Here is an 11,913-nt window from a genome sequence, read left to right as displayed (position 1 = left end):
CCCTGGATCCGGGTGAGGCTGGGTCCCGGGTCCGGGTGAGGCCTCGCGCACCTGGCTCCAGGTGAGGCCACGTGCCCCTGGGTCTGGGAGAGGCCACACGCCCCTGGGTCCAGGTGAGGCCATGTGTCCCCGGGTCCGGGTGAGGCCTCGCGCACCTAGCTCCGAGTGAGGCCACGCGCCCCTGGGTCTGGGAGAGGCCACGCGCCCCGGGTCCGGGTGAGGCCATGTGTCCCTGGATCCGGGTGAGGCCTTGCGCACCTAGGTCCGGGTGAGGCCACGCGCCCCTGGGTCTGGGAGAGGCCACGTGCCCCCGGGTCCAGGTGAGGCCATGTGTCCCTGGATCCGGGTGAGGCTGGGTCCCGGGTCTGGGTGAGGCCATGCGCCCCTGGGTCTGGGAGAGGCCACGCGCCCCTGGGTCCGGGTGAGGCCATGTGTCCCCGGGTCCGGGTGAGGCCTCGCGCACCTAGCTCCGGGTGAGGCCACGCGCCCCTGGGTCTGGGAGAGGCCACGCGCCCCTGGGTCCAGGTGAGGCCATGTGTCCCTGGATCCGGCTGAGGCTGGGTCCCGGGTCCGGGTGAGGCCGCGCGCACCTAGCTCTGGGTGAGGCCACGCGCCCCCGGGTCCGGGTGAGGCCATGTGTCCCTGGATCCGGGTGAGGTCTCGCGCACCTAGGTCCAGGTGAGGCCACGCGCCCCTGGGTCTGGGAGAGGCCACACGCCCCTGGGTCTGGGTGAGGCCACGTGCACCTGAGTCCGGGTGGAGCCGTGCCCCTGGGTCCGGCCGAGACCAAACCAGAGGGAGTCGGACCTACGTTACCACCATTTGTCCACCATCCAGAGCTGAGGGGTCAGTGCTGACATGTACATATAAGGAACTGGTGGACATTGAAATTGGGTCTCTAAAGAACTGTTGGTCCAGAAAGAAACTCACTACAGACTGATTCATCTGCCTGTCAGCATAACTATTATTGCTTGTCTCACATTCAGTTCTTATAAGTATATCTCTAGTGACACATGATCTCGCTCATCTAGGGGAAATGATGAACAACATAGACTGATGAACAAGAACAGAACCAGAAACAAGGAGGCATCGATCGGACTATCGGGCCTCAGAGGGAGGATAGGGGAGGTTGGGGGGAGGGGGGAGAGATCAACCAAAGGACTTGTGTGCATGCATATGAGCCTAACCAATGGTTAAGTTCAACAGGGGGTTGGGGCATGCGTGGGGAGGGGTGTGGGATGGGAATGGGGGTATGAGGACAAATATGTGACACCTTAATCAATAAAGAAATTAAAAAAAAAAAAAAAAAAAAAGAATCTCTGGTCTTGTGGGACCTGACGGAGTAGGGCCATAAGATGGATTCCTTTACTTAATGAGTGGCAGTACTGCATCACACGCTACACAGTTCAGGGGGAGAATTTCCTAATAAACATTTCTGATACTAAAACAATTCTTAAGTTCTATTCCTTTATAGTAGCCCTGAATTTAGTTAGTTGGTCCCTTCCTAAGCGGGAACTGGACACAGGCGTACAGAGAGGGGAGAGTGTGACAGCTGCTTTGATCCTGTTCCACGTCTGACGCTGGCAGAATTCCTTTGTGCTGGCTTTCTCCCGCCCTTTACTGCCGCACTCCCTGCTGCTCAATATGTAGATTCTTCTTTACAAATAGATGGTAAGCGCTTTGAGGTCAGAAGCCTCAAAACTGTTTGTTTAGCCAAAACCGGTTTGGCTCAGTGGATAGAGCGTTGGCCTGCGAACTGAAAGGTCCCAGGTTTGGTTCCGGTCAAGGGCATGTACCTTGGTTGCGGGCACATCCCCAGTAGGAGGTGTGCAGGAGGCAGCTGGTCGATGTTTCTCTATCATTGATGTTTCTAACTCTCTATCCCTCCCCCTTCCTCTCTTTAAATAACCAATAAAATATATTTTTTTAAAAAAACTGTTTGTTTAGCATGGTGTCCCCTGTAGCTTAAACACAGCTAGCTGTCAAATATTTTGTTTTGCTTTATTTTTTGTCCAATATTTTTTGAATAAATTTTAAATTCAAATTTTTTGCAAGTGCTATCCTCATGCTCCTCCCATTTTTATGCTACAGTATCTACATTGTCAGATCACAGGGCCCTTACATAGTGTACGCTCCCTTTCAGCCTTCACTTAGTCTCGGCTCCACCAGTAACTGAGAACTCACAGCCCCTGTGCTGACGTCTCCCTGGGCAGTTTGGTTGTCTGAAGTGCATTTCCTCGGAAGGGCTCATGGGAACAATATTCCCTGAGATCCTGCCGATGGATAACCATTTGTCTGTGTCCATTATAGTTGAAGGTCAATTTGCTTTGACTCACATGTTCTTTTCCTGATTACTTAAAATATGTCAATTTCATTTTCTTCTTGCATAAAGCATTGCTGTCAAGAAGTCTGACAATTACCTAATTTGTCCCGTACGAGTCACATACTCCTTTTGTCTCAACAAAGGATTTTTTTTCTTTAAAGTCTAATGATCTTATTAGAATACTAGGGGCCCAGTGCACGAATTCATGCACCTTGAAAGGAACTGTGGGCTGTGAGGCTGTGGTGGGCACAGGGGCGGGTCTCGGCCCATCCTCTGCACCCCCACCTGGCCCCTCCTGCAGCGGCCCCCAGTCCCCTGTCTGCCGGCAGCCCTGCTCCTGCTGCCGCTCCCAAGTGCTAACAGCATGAAGTGATTGGGGCAGCCACAGCAGCGGGTGTGAGCGGTGGCTGCTGCCCTGATGGCCCCTCAGGAGCAGGGGGAGGTGGAGAAGACTTCGGGGGCGGTTGGGGCCAGCAGCCGCTGCACACACCTGCTGAAGGCTCTGAGCGAGTAATCTGGGCCAGCGCCGGGTGCCGGCAATGGCTGCAAGCGGGCCGAGGCCGGTGCCGGCAGCAGGTGCGAGCACCAGGTGCAACCACGGCGTGTGGGAGCAAAGAATTTCCAGTAACCACCAGAGATTCACCCCGATGATTGCGACCAGTGCCCTGCCTTGGTCTGGCACCCCCGCTCACCTGCTCCACCATCCCACTGCGGCAGACGGCTGCCATGTTCCACAGTCTGCCACCTGCTGCCAATACCCGCCATGTTCTGTGCGCACCCCCTGGTGGTCAGCACACATCATAGCGACCGGTTGTTCAGTTGTTCCTCTGTTCGGTCTATTTGCATATTAGGGTTTTATATATAGAGATGCCATGGTATTAACCATTATAGGTCAATATTTTTAGTACCTCCTTTATTCTCCTAATATATAGTTTAAATTTTTTTGGTTTTTTTTTCTTCAGGAATGTTTCCTTGAGTAGTTTTGGGGTATTTTTTTCTGTTCCCTTGCTTTGGTTTTCTTTTTCAGAGATTTCTATTAACCTATTAGTGGAGTCCCCTAAAGACACTCAAAAAAGGTACCTAAAAAAATGTGAGCCAAGGACTTTATATCTTTCTTGTTTGTCTTTAATGCTTGTCACTTTCTCGTGAATCCTCTTACTTTATTTCTCCATACTTTAAAAATTTTCCTTTTGCATCTTTAATTTCTTTTAAGGCATCATTTGTTGTGTTTGAGTTTGTGTTCCTTTCCTTGAGTTCTATCACTTCAAACATTTTTTATTTTTTCTTTGTTTGTTTGTTTTTGTTTTGTTAATCTTCACTCGAGGAGATTTTTCCATTGATTTTTAGAGAGAGTAGAAGGGAGAGGGAGAGGGACAGATGGAGAGAGAGAAACATCAGTGTGAGAGAGACACATCTATTGGTTGCCTCCCCAACAGGCCAGGGCCAGGATGGAGCCTGCAACCAAGGTACCTGCCCTTAACTGGAATCGAATATGGGACCCTTCAGTCCTTGGGCCGACGCTCTAGCCACTGAGCCAAACCAGCTAGGGCCGTTTTTTAGTTTTTTAAAATTATGATTTGTGTTATTCTTGCATGGTGAAGTAGTTGAGTGTGGAACTATGAACCAGGAGGTCACAGTTGGATTCCCAGTCAGGGCACATACCCTGGTTACTGGCTCTATCTCCAGTAGAGGGCGTGCAGGAGACAGCCAATCAATGGTTCTCTCTCAACATTGATGTTTCTATCTCCCTCTTCCTCTCAAATCCCTTTTTTAAAAAATATATTTTTATTGATTTCTGAGAGGAAGGGAGAGGGAGAGAGAGATAGAAACATTAATGATGAGAGAGAACCATTGATCTGCTGTCTCCTGCATGCCCCCCACTGGGGATGTGCCCTGACAGGGAATTGAACCATGACCTTCTGGTTCATGGGTCAGCAATCATTCACTGAGCCTGCCAGCCAGGTTTTTTTCTTTTTCTTTTTTTCCAAATCACTTTCTTAATGTCTTTTAACTCATTTTGAAATAAAATGTTATCCTTTTCATCTATTTTGTAAGCATGTCTCTCTGGCATGCTTTCTTTGTCTGCAAGGATTATTTTTCTGTTCCTTCTTCTCTTTCTTTTTTTTTTTAATCCTAACTCAAGGCCAAGGAGTGCGGATATTTTTTCCATTAATTTTTAGAGTGGGGATGGAGAGGGGAGTGGAGAGAGAGAGGGGGAGAGAGAGAGAGAGAGAGAGAGAAACATTGATGTGAGACACATGGTTCGATTGGCTGCCTTCCACATGTGCGGCAGAGCAGGGACAGCGATCATTGAACCTGCAACCCAGGTACATGCCTTTGACCAGGAATCGAACCTGCCACCTTCTGGTGCACAGGCCGATGATCTGACCACCGAGCTAAACCCTCCAGGGCCCGGCCCCGCTTTTATCTGGACCCCCTCTGCCTTTGTCTCTATTGTCCCTGTCCTGCTCATTTCGAGTCCTCTCTCAGCAGTTTTTCTTCAGGACGGAGCCTGTCCTGGATGGTCAGTTTGGAGAGTTCAAAGGGGTGAGGTTGCTCCAACCTCTTTAGGCCTGACTGACAGGCCTGAGCCCTGGCCTTCACCTGCTCCCGGAGAGGGCGGAACCTCTCTTCCTTTCAGCTGCTGTTGTCAGGTTGTCCTCCCTGCTTCCTCTGGGTGACGTAAAGCTTCTCCGCGTCTCATTTCTCTGTGGTTTGTTTCCACGGCTCGTATTCTGGACTTTGTGGTGATACCTGGTCACCTAGCTTTGTTGCTGTAAATGTTGCCCAAGGTGCTCACTTCTGCAGCGCATATACTAAAACTGGAACGATACAGAGAAGATTAGCATGGCCCCTGCGCAAGGAGGACACGCAAATTCGTGAAGCGTTCCATATTTTATAGCAGCACAATTCACCATAGCTAAGATTTGGAAACAGCCTAAGTGCCCATCAGCAGATGAGTGGATTAAAAAACTGTGGTACATCTACACAATGGAATACTACACTGCTATAAAAAAGGAGTTCTTACCATTTGCAACAACATGGATGGAGATGGAGAGCATTATGCTAAGTGAAATAAGCCAAGCAGAGAAAGATAAATATCACACGATCTCACTCATTTGTGGAATATAATGAACAACATAAACTGATGAACAAAAATAGATCCAGAGACAGAGAAACATCGATCAGAACGTCAAACCTCAGGGAAGGTAGGGGAGGGTGGAGGTAAGGGGAAGAGATCAACCAAAGGACTTATATGCATGCATATAAGCCTAACCAATGGACACAGACAACAGGGGGGTGAGGGCATGAATGGGAGGTGGGGGGTAATGGGGGAATAAGGACACATATGTAATAGCTTAATCAATGAAGACATTTAAAAAAAATGTTGCCCATGAATTTTCAGTTTTGCCCACTGGTTTCTCTGTTTTGTTTTGGACCTAGCTTGTGCTTTATTTCTTTTTCACGATATGTGTACTTGTCCATTATCCGTTTTTCCCTAGACTGGAAGTGCCCTGAGAGCTCAGGAATAGTGCCTGGCCACATAGCAGGGGTTCAATAAATATGTGTGGAAGGAAAATGTCCCGGAAAAGGCGGCATGTTTGATGGCTGGGAGAAAAGAATACCCCTTTGTGGCAGATGCATGAAGTGAGATAAAGAATGCTAAGAGATAAAGCCAGGGGGTGGGGCCGGGTAAGCTTCCTTAAGAAATCTGAACTTCATCCTGAGGGCAATAGAAATCCTTTAAAATGTTTTTTAATGTGATCTGATTATTTTCTTTTAAAAGATTTTAAGCAAGGGAGTGGTCTGATGAGATTTCTGTTGTGTGTGTGTGTTTTTTTTGTTTGTTTTTTATAAATATACTTTATTGATTTTCACAGAGAGGAAGGGAGAGGGATAGAGAGCTAGAAACATCGATGAGAGAGAGACATCGACAAGCTGCCTCCTGCACACCCCCTACTGGGGATGTGCCCACAACCAATGTACATGCCCTTGACCGGAATCGAACCTGGGACCTTCCAGTCCTAAGACAGACGCTCTATCCACTGAGCCAAACCGGTTTCGGCTGTTGTGTGTTTTTTTAACCACAAACTACAGTATAGAAAATGGATTGTAGATGGAAAAACTGTAGACAAAATGAGAATACATGGAAATAATACAGCATGGAGAATAAATGAATTAAAACATTGAATTACGGTGTTCTGATTTTCAGCAAGCTTGTACAGTGGAACACAATCAGCCCTGGCCGGTGTGGCTACCCTACCAGGGCCTGGGCCAGGGAGGAGCCTGCAACCAAGGTTTGATCCCAGGCTTGGCTGGGGAGGGTGCGGGAGGCAAGCAGTCCATGTATCTCTCTCACATCAATGTTTCTCTCCTCCCCCGTCCCCCCCCACCCCCCCCGCCGCTTCCCTCCTTTCCACTCTCTAAAAATCAATGGGAAAAAATATTCCTCAGGTGAGGATTAACAGGAACAAAACCATAATTAAAAAAAAAAAAAAAAAAGAAAGGCAATAGAATGGCCAGAAAAAGGATGACTCTTAAATCAATGATAATTTAGCTGAGATAAATGAAAGCTCGTTAATTTAGGGCCCCAATTCATAACTGATGAACAAGTATAGGCTGCTTTAATAGCTTGTGGTAAGATGTGAAGTGACACTATGATGAAATTGATAAAAAAATATTAATTTATTCTTTTCAAAACCCAAAACATTTTGTTTTTTAAATTCACATCGAAGCCCTGGCTGGGTGGCTCATTGGTTAGAGCACTGTCCTGACACACTAGGTTGTTGGTTCCATCCCTGGTCAGGGCACATAAAAGAAGCAACCAATGAATGCATAAATAATTGATGTTTCTCTCTCTCTTCCTTAGTTTCTCTCTATAAAATAAAATTTAAGTGTATAGGTCCTATCAACAATAAAAATATTTTTAAAGTATATTTTAAAATATACTTTTAAAGAGTTCAATGGCTTTTAATGTATTTGCAGATATGTGCAATCATCACCATGGTCAATTTTAGAACATTTCCATCATCTCAAAAAGAAATCCCATACCCATTAGCTCTCACCCTCCTACCCTCCCATCACTCTCTCCCCAGCCGTAAGCAACAAACAGTCTACTTTCTTGTGTGTTAATCCTCACCCAAGGATTTTTTTTTTAATCCTCACTGAGGATATTTTTCCCCCATTGATTTTTAGGGAGAGTGGAAGAGAGAGGGAAAGACAGAGAAACATCGCTGTGAGAGAAACACATCGATTGGTCACCTCCTGCATGAGACCTTACCAGGGCCTGGGCCAGGGAGGAGCCTGCAACCAAGGTACGTGTCCTTGCCCGGAATCGATCCCAGTACCCTTTGGTTGCAGGCCAATGCTCTATCCACTGAGCCAAACTGGGTAGGGCTTTCCCATTGATTTTTAGAGGGAGTAGAGGGAGGGAAGGGGGTAGAGAAAGAGAGAGAAACATCGATGTCAGAGACAAATTCATTGGCTGCCTCCCGAATGCACCCTCACTGGCCCAGATGGAACCTGCCACCCAGGTATGTGCCCTTAACTGGGAATCGAACCTTTGACCTTCTGGTGTGCAGGCCAATGCTCTAACCATGGAGCCACAGGGGTCAGGGTGACCACTAATCTACTTTCTATCTCTATAGATGACCCCTTTCTGGACTTTCATAATAATGGAATTATATAATATACAGACTTTTCTGACCGACTTCTTTCATTTAGCATAATGTTTTCAAGATTCATCCAAGTTATAGCATTTTATCAATCCTCCATTCTCTTCAGAGGTAGATACTGTTCAATTGTACGGATATACCACATTTTGTTTATCTATTTTTCTGTTGATGGACATTTGGGTTTTTTCCATTGTCAGGGAAACAAAGCTTTATCTCCACCTGTTTTGGATTCTCAGCTGGGGCTCTTTTTTGTCATTGTTAATCATCATCTAAGGATACTTTTTCCCATTGATTTTTAGAGAGAAGTGGAAGGAAGGGAGGGAGGAGAGAGAGAGAGGGAAAAAAAATTGATGCAAGAGACACATCAATTGGCCCCCTCCCGCACACCTCCCGACTGGGGCCAGGGATGGAGCCTGCAACTCAAGTACATGCCCTTGACTGGGAATCAAACTCACAACCTTTCGGTGTGTGGGCCAATGCTCTAATCACTAAGCAACACCAGCCAGGGCTCAGCTGGAGCTCTTTAACAGAAAGATAGATTAATAAGAGAAAAACAAGTTTATTAACACATGCAGGGCACATCACATGGGAGAATGTTGATACTCAACAAAGAATAACTCAAAGTAGTTGCTTAGTGCTCTGGCTAATAATACAACATCTTTAATAAAGAAAATAAATTTGTGGAGAAATGACAAGACAAAGTTTGCTTCTAAGGGTAGCAAACCGTGGGAAGGTAATTATATGGGACAAAATAAACGGAGTAAGGCTTGTGCACAGATTTCTCTAGTGCTATCTCTGGAAAGATGAGCCCAGACTGTCTCCAGTAAAGGGGAATTGATATCCGGCCTTTGAGCCAAAAAAGGAAGAGGGTAGAGAGTGCTTCTTTCAACTGGAATCTCCATTCTATGGTAATACTAGAGGCCCGGTGCACGAAATTCATGCACGGGGGTGTGTGTCCCTCAGCCTAACCTGCACCCTCTCCAATCTGGGAACCCTCGAGGGATGTCCGACTGCCCGTTTAGGCCCCATCCCAGTAGGATTGGGCCTAAACGGGCAGTCGGACATCCCTCTCACAATCCAGGACTGCTGGCTCCCAACTGCTCACCTGCCTGCCTTCCTGATTGCCCCTAACCACTTCTGCCTTCCAGCCTGATCACCCCCTAACTACTCCCCTGCCAGCCTGATTGATGCCTAACTGCTCCCCTGCCAGCCTCATTGCCCCTAACTGCCCTCCCTGCAGGTCTGGTCACCCCTAACTGCCCTCCCCTGCAGGCCTGGTCCCTCCCAACTGCCCTCCCCTGCTGGCCATCTTGTGGTGGCCATCTTGTGTCCACATGGGGGCAGCCATCTTGTGTGTTGGAGTGATGGTCAATTTGCATATTACTCTTTTATTAGATAGGATAGAGGCCTGCTGCATGGGTGGGGGCCAGCTAGTGGATCAGGGTGAGTGTTCCCTTGGGGCATGGAGTAGCCTGGGCGAGGGGCCTGTGGTGGTTTGCAGGCCAGCCATGCCCCCTGGCGACCCAAGTGGAGGCTCTGGTATCTGGGATTTATTTATCTTCTATAATTGAAACTTTGTAGCCTTGAGTGGAGGCCTGGGCTGGCCAGGGTGTGCAGGAAGCTTGGCTTCCTCCATTGCCAGGGAAACCCATGCCTCCTGCTCGCTCCGTGGCTGCAGCCATTTTTGTTGGGATTTATTTATCTTCTATAATTGAAACTTTGTAGCCTTGAGCAGAGGCCTGGGCCGGCCAGGGTGTGCAGGAAGCTTGGCTTCCTCCATTGCCAGGGAAACACAAGCCTCCTGTTTGCTCCATGGCCACAGCCATCTTGGTTGGTTTAATTTACATACTCGCTCCTGATTGACTGATGGGCATGGCTTGTGGGTGTAGTGGAGGTATGGTCAATTTGCATATTACTCTTTTATTAGATAGGATGCCAAAAGGACCAACACAAAGGGAAAGACGAGATGCACATGGCCATATATATGTGAAACTATAAGAAATGTGATATTGTAGACATCAAGGGAATGAGCACTAAATTGTTGATTCTATCTCTCTCTCCCTCTCCCCCCCTTTCTTTCTTTCTCGAAAATCAATTTAAAAAAATGTAAAAGTGTATAGTTCCTGCCTGACCAGCATAGCTCAGTGGTTGAGCACCAACCTATGAACCAGGAGGTCACGGTTCGATGCCCAGTTAGGGCACATGCCCGGGTAGTGGGCTCCATCCCCATTGTGATGTGTACGGAGGAGGGAGGCAGCCAATCAGTGATTCTCTCTCATCATTGATGTTTCTGTCTCTCTCTCCCTCTCCCTTCCTCTCTGAAATCAATAAAAATATATTGTAAAAAGTGTATAGTTCCTTTAAAAAATAAAGTGTATAGTTCCTATGAACAATAAAAAATATTTTTTAAAGTAGAGTTAAATGGCTTTTTAAAAAATATTGTTATTGATTTCAGAGAGGAAGGGAGAGGAAGACAGAGATAGAAACATCGATGATGAGAGGGAATCATTGATTGGCTGCCTCCTGCACGACTGACTGAGCCTGCAACCCAGGCACGTGCCCTTGACTGGAATCAAACCTGGGACCCTTCAAGTCTGCAGGCTGACGCTCTATCCACTGAGCCAAACTGGCCAGGGCCTATGGCTTTTAATATATTTGCAGATATGTGCAATAATAACCATGGTCAATTTTACAACATTTCCATCATCTCAAAAAGAAATCCCATACCCATTAGCTCTCACCTTCCTATCCTCCCATCATCCATTTGTGGGATGCCTCACAAATGTTACCATGGCAAAACTAGAAGGGCCGCTCTAACCAGTTTGGCTCAGTAGATAGAGCGTCAGCCTGTGGACTCAAGGTCCCGGGTTCAATTCTGGTCAAAGGCATGTACCTTGGTTGCAGGCACATCCCCAATAGGGGGTGTGCAGGAGGCAGCTGGTTGATGTTTCTCTCTCATCGATGTTTCTGACTCTCCCTCTCCCTTCCTCTCTGTAAAAAAAAAATCAATAAAATATATTAAAACAAACAAACAAAAAAACTAGAAGGGCCTATGCTGTTACCCAGCATGCTGTTGGCAAATTTCCCTCCAAGAGAATTAATGTTGGTATAGAGCATATTAAGCACTCTTAAAAGCTGAGATAGCTTCCTGAAACATATAAAGTAAAATGGTTAGAAAAGGACAGGAACTGAAGGCAAAGGTACTAGTACTTGGTTCAGCTGAGGTGCCAGAGAAGCACACTTTATGAGAACCAAAGGAAAGGAGGCTGGGCTGCTGGAATCCATTCCCTGTGAATTCATGGCATACTAGGTATAAAAAGTAATTAAAGACCTGTGGACTGTATAATAAGAACCTACACTAATAAAAGAGAAATATGCAAATTGACCGTACCTCCATGACGCCCGCCAGACAATAAGGCGTGTGTATGCAAATTACCCCAACAAAGATGGTGGGTTAATTTGCATACACAGGTGCGGAGCGGCTGGGCGGGGCGGGATGCCTGCTATGAGGGGGAGAGTCGGGGTGGGGAGGGTGGAGGGAGCTACAGGAGTGGCGCTCCGGCCCGAGTGGAGAAGACTGAAGGCTCCGGCTGGAGCAAACACGCCAGCTGGAACGAAGGTAGCAGCCAGAGCGAAGGCCTGGGTCCTGGGTGCCGGAGGAAAACCCGTGCCGGCAGCCAGGGGAAGGAAGGCCTATTGCACGAATCTTCGTGCAACGGGCCTCTAGTAATAATAATAATAATTTAAAAGAATGTGCCCTGGCCGAGTAGCTCAGTTGGTTAGAGCATCATCCTGATATGCTAAGGTTTGGGGTTCGATCCCCAGTCAGGGCACATACAGGAATCGAACAAGAGATGCATGAATAAGTAGAACAACAAAGCAATCAATATATAAAAATTAAAAATAATAAATAAA

The 11,913-nt window shown here is 47.3% G+C and overlaps 1 non-coding gene across 1 annotated transcript; it reads left to right on the top strand.

The window, feature by feature from the left end:
* The first annotated feature begins 5,115 nt into the window (after positions 1–5,115).
* Positions 5,116–5,222, top strand: LOC114229844 (U6 spliceosomal RNA). Its single transcript, XR_003615749.2, has one exon. It is a non-coding gene; the product is annotated as a U6 spliceosomal RNA (small nuclear RNA).
* The last annotated feature ends 6,691 nt before the right edge of the window (positions 5,223–11,913 follow it).

Source organism: Eptesicus fuscus, chromosome 7 (genome assembly GCF_027574615.1).
Source record: "Eptesicus fuscus isolate TK198812 chromosome 7, DD_ASM_mEF_20220401, whole genome shotgun sequence".
Taxonomy (NCBI): Eukaryota; Metazoa; Chordata; class Mammalia; order Chiroptera; family Vespertilionidae; genus Eptesicus; species Eptesicus fuscus.
Note: the sequence above shows the minus strand (reverse complement) of the source record. Positions and strands in the feature narration are given on the sequence as shown.